At 41.1% G+C, this 25537-nt stretch overlaps 1 long non-coding RNA gene across 1 annotated transcript in view; it reads left to right on the forward strand.

Moving 5' to 3' along the window:
* The first annotated feature begins 1514 nt into the window (after positions 1-1514).
* LOC135298011 (uncharacterized) overlaps positions 1515-25537 on the forward strand; it is a 37712-nt gene continuing 13689 nt past the window's right edge. The window contains exons 1-3 of the long non-coding RNA XR_010359971.1: positions 1515-1667; positions 3211-3273; positions 22051-22177. This is a non-coding gene — a long non-coding RNA (uncharacterized LOC135298011). The remainder of the gene's footprint in view (positions 1668-3210; positions 3274-22050; positions 22178-25537) is intronic.

Consider the following 25537-nt stretch of genomic DNA (forward strand, 5'->3'; position numbering starts at 1 on the left):
CTTTCACATGTCACATCACTTGCCCAGGCTGCCCAGTGGGCATCAACCTCCCACGCTGCATCAACCATCTGCATCCCCAGCCTAAGGACAGCAGGAAAGGGCAATCTGGGGCTCACAAAAAGCAGTGTGCAGGGAGGGACAGCCTAGCCAGGGTCCTGAAGCTTGACAGTCCCTCCATCCTGGAGCCTTGGCCTCCATCGTGCCATGAAGGGTGTCCAGTGACTGTTCATGGTGCAAAAAGGGGCTCCTGTACCACGGACTGGAGATAAGTAGCCAAAGGTTTCAGGCAGGAGGTGATCAGTTTGGTTTCTAACTAAATAAGAACATGCCTCTGCCCTTCTAATCTGAATACTAAAGGACTGCTGGTAATAATATTTTCAACATTTTGATCAAGGTTTGTAAGGCGGTGAAATATCTTTTATTACACTAGTCTGAAAAATCAGGCAAGATTTCAACAGACGAACTCTTCCTCAGATCAGTACGAGAATGCCTAAAGAGCTATTAATGTTTTGTGTTTGTGATCACTTTTGTGGTAAAAAATGTCCTAGGATGTAAACAAAATTGAAAGAAAACTGAAATTGCATAGCACCCCAGAAATATTTTCTGTAATATTTATACCACTTGAATGCATTTTGGGAATCTGAAATTAATCATCAGTTTAAAATGTTGTAAGGATTCCTGGTGAGGTATATTGCCATTAGCTCACCAATTTGCAAGCACTTGGAAAGTGTTTAAAATATTTAAAAAAAAATTTAAGTGAGATACTGAATAGACTTACTGTTCATAGAGAGATGTGGCAAGAGCAGGGATGACAAGCACTTGCCACCAGCTCTCTTGAGCTACACAATGGTTCTTTATTGAGCAGCCATTGCTGCACCACATTGTTTATTTATGAGGACCTAGCCCACTCATCCCTGCAGGAAGATGCTGTTTGGCTGTTCTCACCATCATCGCTGCCATGTGCAGCTCCAGAGCTGTCACAGTCCTGAAGGGTGTTGCAGACCCACCCAGTGCACACTCCTAGGGAAACTTCTCAGTCTGTGACTGCTGGCCCAGAGCACCAGTCCCACCCACAGAGAGTTATGTGACATGGCCCACATCCTCTCCTGTGCTCCCCTCACACCTGGGCTGAACTGGGAGCACAGTATCACACACAATGCCCTGTTTTAGGTTGTGTGTGTCTAGACCATTTCCTTGTGCCTTTGGCTCAAGGGGAGCCTTTCCAGTGTGATTGCTGGAGCGTGCACACAGAAAATGTGCCGGGCTGTCTGCAGGTGATGCTCACGGATTGGGGTTGCATTGCATGGCGTTGCTGTGGGTAACTCAGTCCATTCCCACTTGATTTCTTTTCATTCGATCTTTGCCGGGACATTAAGCTTTGCTATTTGCTGCACGGGTTTTAGCAGTCCCCGCGAGCCTGGAGAAGCTGAGATGCGGGGTCCCTGCAGCCGGGGGCTGTCCCCCAGCAGGTGCCCAAGGTGGCCACCCCAGGCCTCAGGGCTGCGGCCCTCGTGGCAGTCAGCAGAGGGTGCTCCTGCAGCGAGGGAGTGCTGCCATGCGTGCCCGATAGGAAGTTTTGGTTTATAAGTTATTAACCACAGCCCTCTGACACACTAGCAGACTCACATCTGTGGACATTTTATATAAAAGACAAGTAATGGGAGAAGGTGAGATCTTCAAAGTGTCTTGTAACCCAAGAAGGTCGGTACTGTATGAGCACAGGAGGCAGCAAGAGATTACAATAAGTTGTGTTTGTTTGGGCTACAGGGAGAGCCCCTGCTCTTTGGCCAGTGTTTGATGCCTGGGGCCAGCACGGAGCCTTTGTCAGCAGCAAGTTTCCTGATGGTGATGCTGAAGGGAAGCCCTGGAGGGAATAGTTTGGCTGCTCCCTTTTGGGTAGGCAGGCCACGGCCAGCTGCTGTTTGCTGGCTGCCACAGGATGTGTGGGAACGTACAGGGGTGTACGGGGATGTGCGGGGATGTTTGGGAGGAGAGGCAGCATAGCTAAGGGTCGAGAGCAAGGAAGGGCTGCTGCCAGGAGGAGGATAAAAGTAGAGGGAAAAAGCAAAAAAATAAAGGAAGAAAATACTCCAGTGGCCCCAAATACCTCTTGACTTTGTTGCATTTTTTTGTTTCACACTGTGGTTGTTTATCTGGGCCTCTTAAAAACGACGTGTGCTCCTTGTGTGTATGTGAAAAGAGGAGGTTGCGGAGGTGCTTTGAAATGGGTTTCTCAGGGCCTGCTGTAGGAGACTCAGTCAGTTTTATAACTTGGAGATACCCTCAGCATGATGATCTGGAAGATTTGCTGTAGACAGCTGGATTCTGGGTACTTTGTCATCTCATTAAAGCCAGTTAGTGCCCTATTGAGGTCGCAAATGCTTCTTTCTGGCTGATGTTTTTCTACTCAGTTATTTGCTGGTGTCCAAGAAGTAGGGAGTTGGGGAAAACAAGGTTTTTTTGTTTCTTAAATAATTTTTGCCGTTAAAATTCTCACTCAGCATGTTCCTCTTGTCATGTTGAAAAAAACTACTACAATTAGCAAGCATTTGGGTGTAGGCAATAATACAAAATAAATAAAAGCATTTTTGTACTATCTCATACTGTTAGCTCCTGAGGGAAACTCTCATAACAATGAGAATGGAAACGGACATAAATTAGGCTGTAACTACAGCTGACTAAATAATAGCCGGAGTTTTTTTGTCAAGTAAGTTGTTCAATTAATATTATTGTGGTCTTCAGTGGGGAGAAATTACTTGACCAATATTGCATTGTTTTTTTTTCTGCCAATAAAGCAACATTGATAAATATGTGCTCTTTTGCCTGGACACTGACTTTGCCTTTATATTCATTGCTTTTAATCGCTTCCTTAAAATGGACTTTTCCTAAATGGCTTATATGTGTTCTTTTCGAATAGGCATTTTTGAACCAGAGCAAAAAATCACCCAAACTGGCTTCCAGACCCTTGTAATGAGCATGGCTTCTCCCAATCCATTTTTATTTCCCCTTCTCTTGACCCATTTCTTCTATCTATAGGGGTGTATCCACACTTTTTTTCTGTTTCTACATATGGGTAGACCCAGCTGCTCTTCCTGGAGCCCCCTGATCACAGAGGGATGCCGAGTGTGTGTGAGGAGATGCATCTGCCCCTGCAGACAGGGCCTGTAGTTGGAAAACTATTTCAGTAGTGACCTTTTCTTTGCTCCACAGTAAAGCCACTGGCCAGCTCTCAGTGCTCACAGAACAGCAGCCTCCACATGCACTGAAATTGAGGTGAGTCAGCACTCGTGTGCAGCAGCAGACATTGAAAAGTAGCTGCAAGTCAAGGAATATGTGATAGTTGGGAATGAGCAGGATTGTCTGGTGGATATGAGGTAGCTCAAGTCTACTGTATCCATTGTTGTTGACAGCAAGTGCAGATTTTTAGAAAGAAAACAAGGTGTAATATCAGCTATCTATTAAACCAGAGACGTTTAATCTCCTGTTTATCTGAAATTCCTTGGATTATCTTCATCAGTGACACTTTTAACTTGCCCTGCCTTCAAACAACTCCAAATCAAAACATTTGTCCAAACTAATTCCTCTGGATATTTCATTGTACAGTCGAAACAGACTGTGTGAAGTGGCTGTTTGTTCACTGGATTCACAGGATTATCCAGGAGGATGTATCTTGTGAGGAGTTAGGAGAAAAAGGCATTTTAAACCAATGCAAACATGGAACACCTTTAATTCAACTAGTTTCAGTTTTACCCCACTTTCATTGTGGATCCAAGCAGACACTTGTAACTGCAGCATTACAAAGTGAAAATGCAGATTTTGCATGCAGAATAGTTTTCTGCAGCAGAATATCAGTGCTGGGTTAAACTACAGATTATGTGGTTAAAAGCATGTTTTCCTCCCTGTTACAGAATTGACCTGATCCTGGAGTATCCCCCAACACCAGTGGAATTCAATGGCAAAATTCCCATGTACTGGGAAGGATAGGATCCTTGAAACCAAAATCTCTCAATCATTGCAGTATTGCCATTGAATCTGAGGATTTCACATACATCAAGGTTTATTTAATGGACTGCTATGTGTGCTCAACAAATTGTAGGATCGACCTGCCTGCCAGATGAGGAATGTAGGGTTGCAGCTGCTTGACTTGGCCAGATTCAGAGCAAGGTTGGTCTGAAGTGACAATTCTGCCCCAGGGAGTCTTCAGGCTGTGACTCACCTGTGGCAACAGTAATACTGAGTGGCTGAAGGGGGTCCTGCCCCAGGCCATGTGCAGAGGGGGCTGCATTCTAATGGGAAGGTGCCACCACCATCCCATGGGAATCACCTACCCTGCTAGCTGCATTGAGGCGGGCTGAAATTCCATCTAATTTCAGACTGAAGATTGTCACTGTCTTGTCTTTCAGCTGAGCTCTTCCAGAACAGATTATTTGTTTGGACTTCTGTGGCAGGGATGGAGTGACAGAGTGGGGGTGAAGTTACTCCAAACCTAAACCATTCAGATAGTTTTGGTGGATGGCGCAGTTAAAATCCTAAAACATCAGAAATAACTATTGATCTGTGGTAATTCTTAACCTTTTTTTCCTAAAAAACAAATAGAAGGGTATTTTGAAATGAAACATCCTATTTTAATTAGGAAACATAAAAATATTTTTGTACAATATCACTGTGAATGATTGGCATTTTTTAAGATTTCCTAATACATAAGTGGTTTGTTTAAAGCAAAATGTGTTCATAAACTGTGTGTTCATAAACCTCATGAATTTATAAACCTTATGCTGTCAAGTCTGAATTTATTAAAAAAATGCAACAGCACAAATGAATGTGATAAAAACGCCTTTTATTTGTTGTTCTAAAGTAAAAACAATGCCAAAGAACATTTTGATGTTCCTCATGTGACAAGTTCCTCGATCCAACTGAAAGGTTAACTACTTCTAGCATTGAGTACATCCAAAAATATAATGACATTATATAGTAAAATTTCATGTAAATACAGTTAGGTCTTTGTCTACTGCTTTGTCAGTGATGACCTGAAATCTTAGCTGAAATCTTAGATGGATTTTGCTTGATACTTGCAGTGAATATTCCCTGTCTAGTCTGCAACCTGAGAATGATATTACTTTACATTAAAGAAATAAGCAGTCAAATGACAGCTTGTTCATAGGATATTTATAAAGAGAAAAAAGCCAGCCCAAACCTAAAATCTGTAACTATGCTGTTAGCTATGGCTATACCAAGGACTTTTGATTTGTCTGTTTCTCTTCAGGGCTGTGAGGGTCAGGAGAGCCTTGAAAATCTGATACAAGCTTCCATCAGAGTTTCAAGAAAAATGTCTTGGATTTGGGTTTGAATTAGTATCTGTGGATCAATGACAAAATCTTATTTTGGTGTCACAACCATTGTTTTATTCTGTGAAATTTTGCTTTGTGCTGCCTTAATATATAAAAGAGAGTGACTGAAATGTTTTTGCATTTAATTCCATTCAGCTGTTGGCAAATTTTGTCTCCTGACAGTTGCAATTCTGAATGTTTGCATGCTCTGCATGAAATTGGCTATTTTACAAAAGAATTATACAAATCCTAGAATCCTTGGCTTGCAAATGGGCTGGAATGAATTATGACCTAGTTGTCGTGTGTAAAATTAACTAAAACCCAGAGTAAAGAAAAAGACCTTCAGCAAGCGCTTTTCTTTTTCTGCTACTAGGCTTTTTCTAAGAGATCGTGTTGAATTAACTGTTTCTTGAACTTCCAGGAAATGTAGTGACTGGATTATTACAAAAGTCTTGGCTCTATGAAACTGAGATCCTTTTGTTTTAGAAAAACAATAGGAAGGCTTTTTTTTTCTTTTTCTTTTTTTTTTAAAATATGGACAGATTCTCCTGGGCTAATCTGTGTGATGCCTGCGCAGTTACATCATGGTCAGCAAAGCCTAAGTGAAAATAACTGGTTCTATTCCAAGTGCATTTATTCCTGGGTGCTTACACAGAGTTACATACATAGGAAAACTGAGGGGTCAACATGGATCCTGTGTGACACAAATGAAAATCTGAGTTCTTGAGTCAAATCATAGAAAAAAATCCTCTATTTGGGAACAGATAAGAAGCTTAGCAGGAAGTTTAATAACTGGAGCAACATTAGATACACTATATAGATGAAATCTGTATTCTGGGGAATAGTTCTTACCACAACAAGAGATTATGTCTTTATTCCTTAGAGACTGAGGGAAAGAACTGGGGATTATGTATCACTTAAATGTGCCACACACATTGTCTCTGAACACTCTGGTAAAGAGAAAAGTGCTTTCTAAGGCCATGGCTTCCTTGCTTAGTTGGATAGCTTTCAAGGAAAAAGAAAAAAAAAAGAATGAAAAATTAATAAAGGAGGGGACTTTTTACATGTTTCACATTACCTTTGTTTGTTAAGCTGGAGTATGATGTGTGGAAAAATTTTAAATCTTTAAGGCATCTTTTAATATTTTAGTTACCTGAAATATTAACTGATTTATTAGGTTCTATGATATTGGATCCAGGTCAGTACAGGAAATACTCAGCTGCAGTGAGTCTCTACAAAAAAATAGGTCAGACTATCCATATATCTTCTTATATTATTGGGAAATTCCTTCCCAGATAGCACTGTAAGTAGAAATGTGAGGTTTTTTGCCATATCCCCAGTGATTGCACTGTGACTTCCTGCACATGCTGTTCCAATGCCCCTCTGTCCTAGTCCATAAAAGAGCTCACTTCATATTCCCCAGAATATCATGAAATATGGAGACAGTGATATTTTCCATTTTAGGAGCAGGGCATGTTGTGACATTCTATGAAAAAAACCTCTTGGTTACATATTTGTGGAGCCTCAGCATCTCAAAGGTAGGGATAGACAGTATAATATTTTTATGTAAAATAAGAAAAGTTTTTTAAACCACTGTGTATTTATTTTACTAACAGAATGCAAATCAAATTCTACTACAGCTTCGCAGATCTGTGTGAATTGTTGTACAAAACCAAACTGTACTATTTGCTCCAGAACCTTCTTCCATTTCATGTTGTATATGCACACACAAAAAATCAAGAGAATGAGTGAAAAATCTGCAATGTCATAGATAAAAATCTGTAAAGTTCTAGTCTAAGAGTTGTTATTTCAGGTACTGAGTTTTGGGTTTCTTATTTATCTTAGCCCTTCTAACTACATCTCACAAAACTATCCCTAGATGCTCCTCTTGTTGCACCCAGTGGAGGCTGCAGCTTTCTGCCACTGTATTGCAGCCGAAATGAAAGTGCAGCAGTTGGATGCAGAGTGCTGGAGCTGAAAAGTCCCACTGAAAGTCCAGTGCTTTTAGCTCAAGCTAGTTGCAGCAACTTGTTCTGTAATTTGCTGTTACCCAGGACACTTCCTGCCACACTTGGTCATGCTGTAGAATAAAACATCGGGAAAAACCCCCACACCTTAAGGAGTGGAAACCTACAGGCCTGGGGTCAGTAAGCCCCATTGGCCTCCAAAACTAATTTTTAAGTGTTTCTGTACTGCCTTGGATGCCCAAAGGCCTACAGCCCACCACAGGAAACCCTAAGCACAGGGATTTATGTGAAATTAGGCTGCCCAAAACCTGGTCCAAGGAGCTGTAGGGAGCTCTTCCATCTGTAGGGAGCTCATCCATTCCAAAGGATGTGCAGGAAAAGAGTTTTTCCCCTGAGTTATGAATCAGGTTCAAGGTGCTGATTCTTGCCTTCAAAAAACAGGCAGGACCTGAGCTCAGGTTTTCCAGAGGACTTTACAAAGGTTTGTATGGCTGTTGGTCTTCACCTTGGAGACTTGCTGAGGCAGGGACCTTCCCTGCCCGTGGAATAACTCACTGCAAGAACAGAGGATCATCTGCACCTGACTGAAGATGAGGGTATGTGTCTTTCCAGCACATCCAAGCTCCCAAAAGCAAAGCAAAGGAAGAGTCCAACAACCAAATAAAGCACTGTCACATCCACAACTCTTGTCCAGACAATGGGCCATATATGACAGACACTGCCCTAAGGAAAGAGACTTCCATACTTGCATGCTCTTGTGATGACCAAAGTTATGTAGAATGTAACAGGTAAAGTGATTTTTTCTGGCCTCCAAGTCCAGACCTTCGGCATATTTGAGGAGTTACTTTACTTACATCCTCACTGCGGCCCAGGAAATGTTTGTGTTCTGTTATATTTGCAGAGTGGGAGGACCTGATCTGTTATTTACTGTCTGAAACACTCGTTTATACAGTTTTAGTCACTATATCACAGGAAGAGGATATAATTTGTCAATTTCTAAAAGTAGAACAGTAGGTCTTAAGAAGACCTGGTGGTAAGGAAAAGTTTCATAAGCTACCTTTTTTTTTATTGGTTTTTTTTTTTACCTTAAAGGCAAAGGAAATCTTTGAAATAGTCTTGTCTGTTAACTCAAAATGATGAAACAAAAATATATATCTATACGTTGACCAAGTCCCCTACATTAAGTCCAAGTGTAGTTCCTTAAAATAACTTGGCATTTTCATTCCCAGATTCTAGATGTTATCTATATAAAAATATTAGGATTGGTACTTATGCAGTGTGATGCATGGGTCAAATGCCTATGAACCACAATCACAAAATCCAGTAGGCTAAGTTGGAGTCATATAAACTAAGAAATTATGAAGCTATATCTTAAAGACTCATCCTGGTGTGGAACTTCAGTTATTAACTCTGGACTCATTAAGACTTGAATGTCCTTTTGGAGTTTAGTATTCTGTAACCCTTTTTTATGCAGCATCTCCAGTTCAGTTATGCAGAGCTTTGGGGAAGCATTTCTGGTTTTTTGCCTCATTTTGTTTAATGTTTTCTAGGTGAGAAGTGATTCTATCCTGTGATAGATTGGTGAGGTTTGGTGGATGTAGGGATGACTGCATGGGTAATGGGCTCTGTTTATCCCATAATTTGCTGGATTAACTCAGCATGTGAAACCACCTTGTAAACTGCTTGGTTCTTTGTCTTTTCACCTTCCCTATTTAAGGGTATGGTCTTTCAGGGGAAAAAGACCTACAGTGTTCTTTATCTCGGTGCTCTGTTAGATTTTTTTTTTTTTTCTGTAAAAGCTCAGATGAGAGGCATTCAAAGGGCTTGCCTGGATCCTTTCAGATGAACTTTTATTATTATACCTCAACCAACAGAGTTGTGGTTACCTAATTCAGACAGCACAGAGTGGTTCTGCCTTGTACCCTTGGAGTCATACTGTTGGCTAAGGAAAAATGCAACCAAAACCAGTTTACTCGCTTCTATTTCAGGCCATGGAAAGTTTGCCCATTTGGCAAATGCAGTTAGCCAGTGGATGAGCTGTCATTACTCAGCGGTGCTCCGTATGGAAAGGCTGGAACCTCTCCAGCAGCAGGACAGATCTTCTGCACAGTGTCCAAATCTCACACTTGCAAAGCAGCAGCAGCTTTGCTCACCTTTCGTCTGGTGGAGACCTCAGTTCCAGGCTGGCTCCAAGCTCGCTGGGTGAGCCTGCCAGAGGCCTCTGGGATGTGAAAGACTACCCCTCTGTCAATGCTAGCATGACTGTTTGCAACACATCCAACCTAAGTGAGAACCGTGATTGTGAGGAAGGAACCTATCCCTGTGGATTAGTTCTCCAGCATGAGACAGCTTTCTTTTCCAACCCATATATCTCCTTTAAAAAAGTTGCCTCTGGATCAATCACTGAGAACACAAAAAGCTTATTTCTATCTCTAAATGGACATGTAACGAATTATTATAGAAGAAAAGTCTCTGTTTTCTCTCTTTCACATTGCCAGTCTTCCTGCTGTTTTAATCCTTGTGGAACAGAGCAGCTGTCAGAATGTGCATGTGTTTCACTGCAGTTGCATCCACAGTGACAACTAAAAATAATACAGGAGGGAGATAATTAACATATTGCTACTTTTCTCTTTGTACTGTGCTGCTTACACATGTATTTACTAACATGCTGCTCTATCATGGTTCCCATTAGTGTTGTAAAGTTTTCCTACATATGGGCTTTAAGCTTTTCTAAGCACAAATTTGACTTTTATTAGAGAAACTTGATATAAGACAGTAATTTCAAAACTGACTTATTGCACACTTATTGGCTCAATTTGTGAAGTTTTATAAGATGCCATTATTTAATTCCCAGAGCATGCTTACAGCTGCTGCTGCTCTTCTTGGAACACCTTTTTGCTTTGGCAAAATTGCGTGCTGCAACCCCCTCCAGTTGGTAAACACACAAACAGACCATTGAGCGCTGAAACAAAGTATTCTGTATGCTTCTGTAAGTGATCCTAATGCCTGCCTGAAGGGTTGAGACAACGCTTTGGAAAACCAGAGTTTTGTGCATGGCCACAGGCTTTGGGTTATCTCTGGAGCCAAGAGTGCCTGCGGTGCTTTTGGGATGGTGAGTGCAGCTGGCAGCATGAGGCAGTGCAGACATACTTAAGCCAGTTTTGAACAAGGTGGCTGAGGTATTGAGAGGAGGCCAGAGGCTGGGGCTGCAAAACCCAGAGGCTGCAAAACGGGCAGGGACCCACCTTGCTCTCAGCACCGCCAGAGCCACTTGTATGCATCCTGTCACCTCCCAGCTTCTCAGCAGCACTGCTTGGTTTGGCTGCTGCACAGAGCACGGGGAGGAGGAGCAGGGGGGTGCTGCAGAAAAGCTCAGCTCTGGCCAGCTGTCTCAGCAAGAGGCATTGCTCCACATGTGACCACCTCAGGGGCGGCAGCGGCCGCACAGGGCAGATGTCAGAGCAGTGGGTGTTTTCTGCCCCTCAAGAGGCTCCCGCAGCCCTCACTGTGCCTGAGCTGGTCCACAGCCACAGGCTGGCAGGCTGGGATTAAAGGCAGTTCACGGGTGTCCATGTTTCCACTGAGGCTCCCAGGCAGACAGAGCTGAGGAGCTGATGATACTTAGTAAGCGTGGGGGGGATGCAGTGTAGGGCATTGTGCTAAGGTGTAAACCAGGACTAAGCAGATCATCACAGTTTTTCCACCCTATGTCCAAGTTTTCCCTTAGTACACAGTTTAAAACTTTGTCTGCTGATGTTTGTTCTGTGTACCATCTCTAAGGCTGGACTGCTCTTAATAGGCCAGTTTAACCTCCCTAAGCGTTTGGTGAAGAGACCCAACGTGGGCTGTGAAGAACCTTAAATTTATTTTAATTGCTATCATCTTGCAACTTTCACAACAGATTGTATAGTTATAGATTGTCATCATAGGGTTTCTTCTGGAATTTCTTCTTTTGAAGAACTGAGCAAGCATGGCACAGCGTTACAGTGTTATGGGCTGTGGGAGCTGATAATGAAAGAAGAAACACTAGTGCTCCGTAGAATCCTTCTGCCTGTTCGTTGATATTGTCTTTAATCTTGCTCATCAGTCTCTGAGGAACCTACAATGATGGCTCATTCTTACTGTAGCTGATTTTATTTTCCATATGTCTTAACATTCCTACATCTGGTGCAAGAAACCATAACAGAGCAAGCAAAACAATTACATTGCAAAAACCAAATGTGAAATGTTCTCATGTGCACTGTGTATGTGTGTATTTTAAAATGTGGACATTTAGAGAGGTGTAAGAAGGCAGAAACCAGTCGGATTAATTTCAGCAGATCTATGGAACAATGCCTTCATTGGAAGGCTGGTCCAAGGCATTCCCTCAGTCTCTAACCACTGAGAGCGCCACGCTTTTCCAGAGGGAGGTGGAGGGAAGGAGCCTGGTGCCTGAAGTCAGGAGCTCTGAATGTAGATACACATTCTGGAGCACCTCTAAGACCATCCTCAGCACAGATTTTTTTTTACTTAATAAAACTTCTGTCCAAAATACACCTTTGAAACTGACCCAATAAGATGCAATTTCAGAACAGAGGTGCTGATACAACTTTAATTATGCTTATATTAATGCTAGCAATTCAACTTTATTGAAACATTCAAACTTATTTCATTCAATATACCCATTTATAGAGTGCATGGTCAGGGTAACCTGAATCTGTTGCTGCCCTAAGGGAAGCATACCTTATTTTCTGAAGCTCAGGGTAATTTCCTCCGTAGACTTGCCATCCTTCCACCAGCTAATAAGTAAAGTATGCTGGGGATTAAAAGCACTATTCAAGATATCAGGTGATAATTTGGCAATCCAGTAATGGGAACATAAGTTTTCACTGCTTATTAATTTGTTTGCTTTGTACTGTTTCAACCTATAACTTTAATGTTTGAATTCAATACCTGGCAAGATGTCCTATGAGTTGTTAAATTCTCAGGAGAACATGAACATGGTCTTGGCACTGCAAAAAGCTGAAGACCACTCAGACACAGTATCTTGTTTCTAACTGTGGTTGGCAGCAGGCATGAAGAGACAGAATACTAACTCAAGGCAGGTAGAGCTTCACTTATCTTTCCAGCCTTTAGTTATCAGTGCCTTAGTGATACCCTACACTGTCATCCACTGTGATCAATAACTTGAGATAGACTTACTTCCCATGATTCTGTTTGTTTCTTTTTGGGTTCTACAGCTAAACCACATGCAGTGTTAAAAACTACCTCTCTACAGGCATTTTAACCATGTGAAAGTTTCACAGGTGGCACAGGGCAAAAAGTAGGTTCAAAGACAGTGTGGCTACATCCAAGAAGTAAATAATAATTTCTGATTTCTCTTTACCATGCCAGTTACAATGCTGTCTGTTGCTCTGTAATACCCCTTTCCTGCTGTTGTCTTTTCCAAACTGAAGACACAAAACCTATGCATTCTCTTGAATGGCAGGTGTTGTGTCAGTGATGCAGCTAACATGCCTGAGGCATGGGATGCCATTCAGAGGGACCTGCACAAGCTTGAGAAGTGGGCTCATGTGAACCTCTTGAGGTTCACAAGGCTAAGCTTAAGGTGCTGCATCGGTGTCAGAGCAACTTCTGGTATCAACACAGCTCAGGATGAAGGGATTGAGATCAGCCCTGCCAAGGAGTACTTGGGGTGCTGGTGGATGGAAAAAAAATGGACATAAACTGGTGCTTGCAGCCCAGAAAGCCAACTGTGTGCTGGGCTGCATGACAAGGAGAGAGGTCAGCAGGCCAAGGAAAGAGACTGTGGAGTGCTGCATCCGGCTCTGGGGTCCTTAACCCAGTAAACTCATAGGTCTGCTGGGGAAGGTCCAGAGGAGGGCCAGGAAGATGAACAGAGGGCTAGAGCACCCTTCAAATGAGGGAAGGCTGGGAGAGCTGGGATTGTTTGACCTGGGGAAGAGAAGGTTCTGGGGAGACATTAATGTGGCATTCCAATACATAAAGAGCGCTTATAAAAGAGCTGTGAAAATAGAATTTTGGTAGTGTCTTTAGTGACAGGACAAGAAGTAAGGTTCCAAACAAAAGGGGATAGATTTAGACTATATATAAGGAAGAATATTTTTACAATGAAGATGGTAAAAATGGTAATAGATGCCCTATTCCTAGAAACATTCAAGATCAGATTGGACAGGGCTTAGAGTAACATAGTCTAGTTGGAGATGTCCGTACTATTGCAGGGGCATTTTGAGAGGTCACATTTAAAGTTCTCTTACAATCCAAACTATTCTGAGGATTCTGTGTGGTTGTCTGGGTGGTCTGTCTTTGCATTTTCTCTAATTTTAGTACATAGGTTCCCAACATTTGACGACCTGGTCGAAAGATGTGTATTTACATATATGCTTAAAATTATTACCCAGGACCAACGCCTCTGATTTTTGCTTGACTTTTTTCATTGATATATTTTCTCTAGGCCTACCCAATGGTTGACTTAACACTCTAGGATATGTGCAAAGCAGATAATATGTGTAGACTTAGTACTACAGGCAAAAAACCCTAGAGGTTATTTTAAGACAATTTAAGACAAGAAACTAAAGTGCCCTGGTATCCCTTCAGCTTGCCTGATTACCTGATGCTTTGCCTGATTGCCTGATTTTTTGGGGGTTATCTCAGTAGTTTCCATGATATCTCTGAATTTCATCTGTTGTTCTCCAGCAGAGCTAATCCAAGTGTGTAAATGTTTTCACAATGTAGGACTGGATCTTCACATTATGTGCTCTTTTCCAAACCTCTTTGCCCATGAGTCTCTTCTGGTTGAACACCAAGAGCTTCCCCTGTCATTGCCTTCATTCTATTCCTGCAGTCATCGTGCTGTGAAGAGCAAGCATGTTATGAAAGGGGTGCTCATTTTCCAAGCAAAATCAAACCCTCTCCAGATCTCGTGCTGTAGTCCTCTCTGTACTTACCCTGGTAGACCACTGTCAGGGCTGCTCTTGTTTTTCCCTCCCAACAATTGTATATTTTGGCAGTCAAATGCCCGCAGTGCAAATTCACCATCCTCAGGCAGCAGATTCTGACTGAACACAGTCATGCAGCAACTGTTTTCTGCAGCCATTGCGTTTCCACTTCAAAGCTTTTGGAAAACTCAGGAAAGGATAAACCTGGTCTGCGGAGTGCATGGACCACAATTTTGCCTGGGAAAGGCTGGTTGGCCTTGGAGCTTTTTGGGACCTGCAACTACTGCCCCTCTGTGTGCTTAATAAGGCCTGTGGGCATAGAGCTGATTTAGTGGAAACTAACAGTCAGAGTTTAAATATGCTCTGATGACAGCTGACTTTACTTGTTAGAGGTGTTGCACAAGGCTGTTGCTAATGATTAAAGCAGATGGACAGGAGGAAGAAAGCAGAAAGCTCGAATGTGTGAGAGGTGAAAGGGCAGGAGAATTAGCCCAGAGATTTCCTGTGGTCTGTGGGTGTTTTGTGTTAAGCGCTAAATCAAAGAATTGTTTTTAATGAATGAAAGTGCTATACTTCAGCAACTTAATTACAGCTAGCCTTCCTCTCCTGCCACAGTGGGAGTGGGTATTATTTTAGATATACTCATGGTGTAGTATAAAATCGCCTTGCTTCACCTTTCTGCTGTTGTTCTGCAAACACATAATTTGCAGGGACCTTGCGAAGGGCGAGGCTGCGGAGCATCGCTCCCCTGAGCAGCAGGACGTGGCTCAGGGCACCGAGGAGGCGAGGGGCAGAGCCTGCCGGGGCTGGTGCTGGCCAGCAGCTGCCCGCAGAGCTCGTGCAGTTGTTGCATCTTTTGCACTGGCACCTTGCAGGGTTTCTCTTCACACCGGCCTTCCCGCAGCCGCGCTGTGCCGTGCCGTGGGTGTGTTGGCACTGAGCAGCTGCGGTGTCCCCTGCCCCAGCAGCGTGCCTTGCCAGCGTCCCCATCAGCCTTGCAGGAAGGCAGGAGGGTTTGGGCAGCACAGCCAGCTTGTACACAAGCATCCAACTCCACCAGGGCCATGCTCTGGTAACGGCATTAGAGGGAGAAACAAGGCCAGGATGAAGCTCTGAGGTACATTTTTCTCACCATCTCTTTCCTAAGCATAATGCATTGCATTTCTACACAGTCTAGCTATATAGCTATGTAAAAACCCTATTGATTTTAAATCCAAACATAATCACTGGATTTTTTGAATGACACCCAAAAGGCCGTGATTCTACATCCAGTCATGAAAATGAACTCTTAACTGCATCGTATTCTGCTTTACTTGGCCATGGTGATACCAAAATATTCTTCTTTAGCCTCCAGTGATGAAATTATTAAATATATTTTAGTTTTCTCTTAAGACAAATTGAAGTACAACTATATTTACTCCACCATCAACTGCATTATAAATTAAATTAAATTAAGTTAAATTAAATTAAATTAAATTAAATTAAATTAAATGGAGTCTTCTGTCAAGGAAAACATCTGCAATTCAAAGCAAAATTATATTTGTTTTGGTGAATTTTATGATTCAAACCTGAAAGGAAATTATTTTGTGCGAACATATGAGGAAAAAATGTAGTGCTACCTGCCCAAGTTCTAAATATTTTGCTGTTTCATGTCTGGTTTTGTGAGTAGTTGGCTATGTATCTGCATTAGCTTCAAGATATGAATATATTTAAATTTCAAATTACTTATATTGCTAGAAGAAAATTAAGTCTGTGCAAAAATATAAAAGAAATGAAAATAAAACTGCTTGCAGTTTGCATTCTACAAAACCTCTGTCTGGAAAACAACATTCCACTTGATGATTGCAAATAATAACAATGATGATGATGAAAAAAGGAAGTGCTATAAATTTTGCAATGCATGTGAATTCCAGAATAGCAGAATTAAACTCTTTTTAAAAGCTTACTTTCCTATTTTATTGTTGCTTTCACGTGCCTATTCCCTTTAATTTAACGTTTGGAATGGTAATTTTGTTTAACCTCTTCAATAAAAGCATAAGAGTTTCCCTCTGTCTTTTTGGCTGAAAGACTGCTTATTTTAGGCAAAAACACTTCTCCATTCTGGAAGAATCTGTTTGCTGTGAAGAAATCAACCTTGACAAAATGGTAGGACTTCTTACATTCTGGTGAAAATAGGTAAACAATGATCAGGGAAAACCTTGTATTAAAAATCAGCATGATTTTCCATTTTCATATGTGCAGGCAGGCAAAAGGCACAGATAAAATATTTTATAGAGTTTGGCTCAAGATGAAAAAAAAACAAACCAAAACAACTTTTGTTCCTGTGAAGAAAAAAAAAAAAAGACCAGAAAAAAGAGAAAAACCCAACATCTTTTGTTCCAGTAATGTCTCTCCAGCTTTGATTTAAGCTTTAGTTTCATTCAAATTAAACCACTTAACTTTGTCTGGTTTGAGAGTCATAATCATACAAAACAACAATGTTTTGCCAAACACAATAAATCAGCCCAAGTTCAGTCTAAATTTGTCGCACTTTTTTCCAAATTCAATAAATATTTAGCAGGTTGGACCACGGTTTGAGGTTTCTAATGGATTCCCTGACTGTCTTTAGCCTCTTTTGATGGTTTGATACAGAAAGAAAACACAGTTCTATCGAAATCTAGGAGCTGACCAAGACAGGCAGATGGAGATCTGCATAGACATGTTTGTCTAGTCCTCCAGAATTGTTTAATCATTAAATTCTCCTTCTAATGGAGCACTGTAGCAATAATTGGCCATGCTCAAGGTAGTAGGCATTGTAGATATTTCAGTGGCTACCACAGTCCCCTGCCTGCCTGCTGAATGAACTACTCTTTTCCAAGTCATGCAAAGTTTAAGTCCTTTGATTTCAGGCAGTATTTTTTTTTTGTTTGGGTGGTGTTGGGTATGATGATGAAAAAAACGTAGGATACTTTTAATTTCTGTTTATGTTCAGGATCTTCTTGATATGACTACATTTCTGTATCTGGATATATATTTACTGAGCCTGGATACAATATTCCCTATCAATGGAAAGGTTTGTTGTTTGATGGATATTCCTAATTTGTTGAGGAAGTAGGGAACCATGGTGATCATGTGACTTAGAAATTGAAAAATCCTGATTTATAGCAGTGCTGTGAGGTTTGCAACAGTGTCTTTAATTTTATAACTTCATCCTGCTATCCATTCAGAAATGTTTCATTTTAACTTCCAAATAGAAAAGTCTCTGGTGAAGTAACATCAACTTCTCTTGAGTATAAGAAATGTGAAAGTTTCCTCATGACAATTTTGAGATTAGAGAGTGTTAAAATTAACAAAAACATGAAAAAAAAAAAAAAGTAATGTTGTCATTAAAGTGAAAAAAAATCTGAGGAAAATTATGTTCATAGCTTGAATTGCATTATTAGCTTTTTAAGAATTAAATAATACATTTTTTCTGTCATGTTAAGGTAGTATTATTGCTACATTTGAGGGGGGGAAAAAAGGAAATGATACTTTAAAATGTGTTATGATACACTTTTGCTTTAACTAAACAACAGTTAAATGAAGAGACACAATTGCAGCTGGGAAAATACTGCAGTTAATATAAGTAGAAGTAGAGATCTGATTTAAACTACTTTCCTTCACAAAACACACAACTGAAATAAAATTGCTCATGAAAATTACTGATTGTGCTTGTTTTTGAACACTTTGGTTCCCACTTTTGTGCAGCTGTGAGGGACTCCTGCTGTATACACTGATGCAGCATAAGCAAATAGCAGAATGGATATAAAGCTATCTTTCAGTCACATTGCACATAGAAACATATGATGGCAATTATGAAGGACAATGAGCTTGGACAAGGCAATATGAACAGGTACTTGAAATATCCAGGCTGGCTCCAACCCTCCTGGTTTTGTTTAAACCCATGCATTGCCTGTGCTGGGGATGCCAGTGGGACCCCAGGATGGGGGAGAACTGATTTTGGGACGGTTGGGCATAGTCTGATTTATGGTCAGACTCTACCTGGGTTCAGAGCTGTGCTTGTGTTACTGGTTTATCTCTGGAGATAACAGCAGGTGACAACAGAATGTATCTAGAGCCAAGATGAACTTTTTTCAGGTTGCTGTGTAAATCTACCATTTGAGCCAGGGAAACAAACAAAAAACCCCACTGTCTCTGCAGCTGTCTTTTGCAGCTGTCTTTGGAAGGAAGAGCTATGTACAAAGGAAATAAATTTCTTTTTTCCTAAAATGCTCCTAAAACTCTGTGGCATTATTTTCCTCAATTTATCAGTTTTCTCACTTGATGACAGTTGCCCAGGTCTTCATTCATCTCAGTTGTATCTTAAGTTGTAAGATAAATTGTATAGGCAAAGGCAGAAGAAAACTTCTGAAGCCAAGAGGGGAACCAAGAAAAATCATATTCAGACATTAAGTGAGAGTCCTGGCAATTTAAATTCTGAGAGCAAGGAAGCTGTCAAAAGCAGGAAGCAAGGAAAAGGTGCATTTGAGCACCGTGGTCTAGTGGAAGGTGTCCCTGCCAATTATGTAGTGGTTGGGACAAGATGATTTTAAGGTTTCTTCTAACCAACTATTCTATGATTATACACTATATATTTCGTTTGAGCTCAGAAATGTCATATGGAGGAGGTATGGATAAGATTAAAAGAGATTGGAAGGTGCCAGGACCGAAGAGGGGAAAAAAACCCCAAGTCAACAATATGATTTGTAACTGTTTTTTATCCTTTGCTTTGGAAAGAGGAGGGATGTGAGACAGTGAAAGATCTGGTATGGAGGAACTGACATTAGTCAGATGTTGCCTTTTGTGGCCCTGAACAGGCATGGTGAAGGAGAGAGGAGTCCCCCGGACAAAGGGTGGCAGAGCATAACAGGTGCAGAAAGCCCAAAGTGGAAATGAAGCCTGAATAGTCTGTTGAGACGTGTGTGTTCTGTAGGGAAAGGTAAATTATGGAGGGGAGAAAGGAAGGGAACAAAAAAGGGAGTAAAACATGTTGAAGACTAGAATGTAATTTTAAAAAAAAGGGCTTTTGAAGAAAGGGTACAGCATTTTCTACATGTAGCCTAAGAGAATTAAGTGTGGATGTGTGGGAGCCCGTCCAAGACTGTAAGTTAGAAAAGGGTAAGAAAACATAGCTGCAGGAGTGCTGAATTGAGATCAAGAGCAAACATCCTTACAGGTCACTGGAAAATCAGCATTAGGCAGTCATTACCTCACTGTAACCACTGATATCTTCTACCCAAAGTGTAGAGAAAAAACATCCTAATCACAGATATCCTTGTGTGTGAATTCTAGATCTGTGGTAAATGCTGATGATACCAAGTGAGGTCTTTAGGTCTGACTGGCTTCAGTAGAAAAATAGAGCTTTAGTCTCAATTCTGGCTTGCAACCATTTGCTCTGCTGTTTTATAGCACGGCTGTGGGCCTAGTTTCTAGTCAAAAACAACTCAGGACTTGTCTTACATAACTGAGGACAGGAGAAGGTTCTTAGGCCCATAACAGAATGTCCTTAGGCCACAGCTGTCTGAGAAGTGACAGTTCATTCCAATGTTCTTGTAGAGTGTTCTGGAAGATGTTGGTTGTGGAATCAACTACCATCTTCTTTCATCTTGACAAATTTGCAAAAACATATCACAAGCTTGGGACAAAATGAAAATGAAGCAGAGGCCTGGATTCCAAATGTTCTTTGTTTCATGGGATGAAGTGAAAACAATGGTAGAAGCAATTGACAGGTCATTTTTTAACCACAGAATTTTACCATTGTTTCACATTAATTTTCATAAATACTCAATAGTGTGACACACAGAGTTGACTTGTGTAACAGTTTGCCATATCTGAAGCTATTCTGTTATCCTGATCATTTTATCACTTGTACATTTGATAGACAAACTGGGCATGCTGAATGCGAATCTGCTTTGTTCCTCCAACTGTTTCAGTTACTCTCTCTTAACTCCATTTATTAACCCTGTATTTCTTCCTTACTATACTATAGAAGATCATCTGAAGGAAACTCACATTGCATTCTGGCTTCTGCCCTTGTAATCATCATAAACTTCTCATGTGCAGTGTCTCCTTTCCCTGCTGTGCAAACTACCTCATTCTCCAAGGAATCAGAAAGCCTAATGCATGACGCAACACTCATGGAAGAAAATGTAGAGATCTTTCCTAAGCAAGTCACCTATTGCTTTCTTTTCCCAGTATTTACTGCATGCATGGAGCTCCCAATTCATGACTCCCTGAGATATAAAGCATTAAGTGCTTATAATTCTTATATGATTCTTATAATCAACCCCTACATTTAATATCTAAGAACAGTAGTGATTCAGACCACTGCTTTCTCAGCAACAGTACAAATGATTGATATGTTGAAAGTGCCTCTGTCACAGGCAAATTAAAATCTTGGTAGATGAGAAGGGAAATGTTTTGATTAAATAAACAAGACGGCAAGGAAAATAGAGAATAAGCATATACTTTCTCTGAAATTTTGTGAAAAAGCTTTGTTAGTAAGAAGAGAAGGCTGTATGGATGGCTTTTGAGAGCTAGGAGTCAAGGCTGCAGAGATATGGCCAGTGTCCCACCCCTGCTGCAGACAAGCCCTTGCACAGCCAGGTCACTGTTAGCTGACAGGGTAGCAGGGACTTCATTCCTCAGCATCACTCTGTGTGCAAAGCTGAGAGGACTGATTGTTATTACACACTGAAATACACAAGGTATTAACATGAGCTCTTGCTCAGCTATTTTGTTAGCTCAAAAGCTCAAAAAACAAGGAGGCAAATAGGTGTTTATCACATATATGCATGTGCTACTTCAGGTCAGCTGAAAAGCTCTCCCGCTGAGTCCTTAAGGATTTGGGATTCTGTGGGTAGCTGACACCAGGTAGTCACCAACATGCATCCCAGAGCCAAGACTGCCACCCAGCATGCTGTGGCTGGCATACAGCAGGATTGCTGCAAGGTCTGAAGATGGGCACCACAGTATTGTGGAGGGGGTGTCTGTGAGAGGCACCAGGTCCTGCACCCCGCCTTCATTAACGTCAGCCCATGACAAGTCTGGAGACAGAGGCTGCTCAGTGGCTTCATGCCTCTCTCGTGAGCAGCAGTTCATGTGTTTCTATGGGAACACATACTTTCCATGAAAGAAAAACCTCATCTCCCATAAAAATTTGCCTGCTGTAGGCCTAAGCAGTCTATGTCAACTTAGTCAAGTCTTTAATTATGTAGGCTTCATATTTTCTCTGAAGGCTTCATATCAACCACCTTGTGTATGAAACAAAGCAGTCATGAAACTTGGATTGCAATTTCAATGTACATGGCATGTCCATTTGAGGAGCAAGGAGTCTTCAGCTTAGGCTTTAAATCACATACACAGAATAGGATTCTTCTGCCATCAGACCAACCCCAGCAAACGCTCTTGGCTTGATTTCCAAAGTTGCTGAACATCTGTTGTTCTTGCTGATTTCAGCGCGCTGTGCAAAAGCTCAGCAAGAGCTCAGCAAGTCTGAATGTCAGACTGGCTGCGTGACATCCTGAAGTCTCCTGTGGTACAAGGAGGTCCACAGTGGGTTTCATGCTGGCATGAGACCAGTTGTTTCATATGTGAGAAGAAAGAAGCACTCATGCTCTGTGGCCAAACAGGCAATTGATGGAGGAAATGCAGCAGTGGCACAAAAAAATGTGGTGCAAGCTGAGGCAATCATCACTCCAGCAAGCACAATGAACACCTTCTGGCTACATACATGGCTACATGTGTTATGCATTAGAGTTACACATGTTAACTATACCCATATATTTTTTCCTTCTGTAGAGATAGCCAAGCCCTGGTACTGAAGGCCAGTTGACTGACAGACAACATGATCCACTGGATTCATTAGTCTGTGGGCACAGGAGGCTCAAGATGACTGCAGAGCTACTGACCAGTGGATTGACCTTGGGTGAGTTTCCTTCTTTGCTACTGCTGTTCTCTTCTCTGCTGGTCAATCCCTTCCCAGCAGTTGTAAGCTCCTGTCAGGAAACACCAGAAGGAGCTGGGGGAATAGAGGTAGCTTTTTCCAATGAGTGCTACTGCCTGCTGACAATTAACTTCACCTTAGGAGGGTCGGCAGGGTTGAGTGGGATGGCTTAGGAGGAGGAACAGGTGTTGATATGGAGTTAGTCAGGAAGAGAGACAAAGGGCAAGCATAGACTTAGAGATAGCAAAGGTGTGAGAAGCTGTGGGAGGACATTATCTATCTTCTTGAGTCAAGGCAGGATCTTCTGTACTGAAACTGTATTTGACAGATGCATTTCTTCTTACAAATGCTGCCAGTATTCGAAATTGCACAACCTCCTTCAGAAGCACCTTCCTGTGTTTAAAGATCCTTATGGATTTTCCTAATACCTCATTATTCTCTGCTCCAATTTAAGTGTGTTACTGCTTGTCACATCTAAACAGAGGTGAAAAAAGCAAGAAAAGGTTTTTGTCTTTTGGCAGCTATCCTTCAAAGCCTATTGCCATTTCTCATCTCAGTTTTTTTTTTTTGTTTGTTTGTTTTTTTGCTAAACAATATGAAATTTCTTTTCTCCCCTTGTTTTTCAATCTCAGCTTATTCTTATTGTCTTTCTCTGAGTCCCTCCCTTAACATCATTTCGAAGAGCTGCATCCAAGACCAGACTCAGTACTTCAGCAGAAGTCCTCCAATCATGCCAAAGACTGTCTCACAAATGTCGCTCCTATTTATACCCCCAGCATTCCCATTTTCTGCAGTTCCCAACAGCTCACATTTGATGTCTAAGATATGGGATACATACCTTGGACCTCTTTCTGTGGGGCCTGCTGTGTAACAAGCTGTGCCTCCTGAGGAATTCAGGCTGCCAACTGCTGAGAATAAAGCACGCAGAACAAACTAGAAAGCCAGGGCTTTGACACATGATTCATTTTGAAATGGACCATTATTTACCGAGCAAGAACTGGGGAACTCAGCACAAATAAAACTGTTCTCCTAAGTCCATGGAGAGCTGCCTGGCCCCAAAACCAGTTTAATTTAACCTCTGCTAGCCAGGCCCTTGTAGCAAAGAAAGCTGCTGGAACAATAGTAGCAGTCGCAGCAGCAAGGAAAACAGAAGCAGCGAGGTTTGTAGGATCTGGATGCTGGCCATACATCTGGGCAAGCCCACTGCACACAACCTGTGATGCAAGCCCTGCACAATGCAAACTGACATGTGCATTTAAGTCCAGCCTAAGTTGGACTTAAATGAACATGTAAGCTTTTACCAATTGGATCCCTGGGAATGGCCCTCTTCAGCATTAAGAGACCATTCATTTCCATGTTGGAACATGATGGAGAAGGGCCCAAGAAGAGTATAACGGGAGAGTCACAGGGTCTTCTCATCAGAAGGGAAGACTCTTTGGCCTTCTGGTAGACACTGATGCTTTTGTCCTTCACTCTTTGTAGTCTCTTATTTGGGCAATAGATTCAAATTCCAAAATAAATCCATGTAGTAAGGAACAAATCTCTCTGAATAAATAGCTTGAAGGGATATTTTGCTTTTAAAAAGAGTGCTATCAATAATCAAATTAATGGCAGCGTTTCAATTGTTCTATTTGGAAAAACAGTTTGCAGAAAGTACTGCACTGCTCTACATAAAGTTCACATAAGTTTAAGGCTTACTCTTAAGTTTAGATGAGACACAATCTCTCTGTATGACTTAAAGAATACTGTGGTTAAAGAATACTCTGTGTGTGTGTGTGTGAGAGAGAGAGAGAGAGAGAGAGAGAGAGAGAAGAACATAGTGGCTTTTATTTTCTTACTTTTAATAGGGCTATTTTGTGAGGCTGAAAAAAAATTGTTAAACTTGCCTTAATTGATTGTTTAAAGTACCATGGTGGATTTGTCTTTTAAACATAGCCCGTGGTTAAAGTTCCTGTTGCATTGTATTTGAAGTAGGTCCTTTGTGCTTTAAAATGAAAACTGTAAAACTTTTGGTGTTTAAGGCTTTCTGACTCCAAGTTAATTGTTTTCCTTTAATATGAGCAGAATTAAAGATATTAAAAATCGACTGCTGGAGCACATAATTGTGGCCTCCCATCTATTCTTCTTGTGGAAATGAAAGGAATATTGAAAGAGTTTCTATTTTACAATACCAGAGGTGGCCATGCATTTACAACTCTATATATTCTTTTAGTTGAATTCTTCTAAACCTCACGCCTGGCTAGCAGTTTTCTCCCAGACGATTTTCATTTTCAAAACATTCACATCCAATAAACTACACGAAACATAGTGTGAGAGAAAAAAGGGGACAGGAAATGGCTCTGTTGCATGGTTATTACATCCTATTGCCTGTGGGTTGCTTTGTTATGAGTTTTAACTATGTAAATATGACGTATATGACATCAGAATTTAATCTAAAGCTACTAGGTGGGAGATAGAGTGTGACTTTATTGTTAAGGCTAAAATCAACTGGGTGTTGACAGGTCTCAAAAGTCACTGAGTATAAGCTTGAAAAGGAAAAGCTCAGACTGATAAGCTGTTCCTTGATTGACAACTTCAGGCTTGACTGCAAGTATTGAAAACAGTTGAGCAAATGGAGGGAAAAAAGTTTTATTTCATAAGAAACTACACTGGGAAATACAGGAGGATTTATAGGCTGACGTAGCACAAAAACCTAAGAAAAACAGGTGTGAGGTTTATAAAATCTGGAAACTGGGAAAGCACATTGTCCATGAATGATTTCCCCATTATAGTTTAATTAACCTTGTAAAAGCCCCTATGCAAATATAATGCCAGAATGGAGGGGAAAAATAAAACACTGGTGTCCACTAGCTTCGACTTTCAACAAATCATATGTCAACAGCTTATGGCAAGGAGGTGGGTTGAAAAAATGAGAAGAAAATAAGAGAAAAGGATTTCAGTGGGAAATAAATTCACCAGGGAAAACAACACACTGATTTTTCTTCTTTCCAGTGAAGTCAGACCAATTTTTGGCACTGTAAAACCCATTATGGAGACAATAAAATAAATACAGTTTAAAGTAGCAATCGTGGGTTGATTGAAATGTTATGATAGCTACACATACTATATCTTATCAAATATTATCCATGAGGAAGCATTCAATTCATTTTGTGCCAATTATCATACTCTGTGCATCATAAACTTTTATTGCTTGTTATGGAATGCCACTCAGCCAACTTTTTCTTCAGATATTGCATCATCAGATTCAGATGGAAAACATCTTTTAATGTGGCAAAGTGTTAAAGAAATCTAATACTCTGGGGCTGAATGAAAATGTTAAGGTTCATCTCCTGGATAAGAAAA

The sequence above is a fragment of the Passer domesticus genome, chromosome 3 (assembly GCF_036417665.1).
Source record: "Passer domesticus isolate bPasDom1 chromosome 3, bPasDom1.hap1, whole genome shotgun sequence".
In the NCBI taxonomy this organism is placed as follows: Eukaryota; Metazoa; Chordata; class Aves; order Passeriformes; family Passeridae; genus Passer; species Passer domesticus.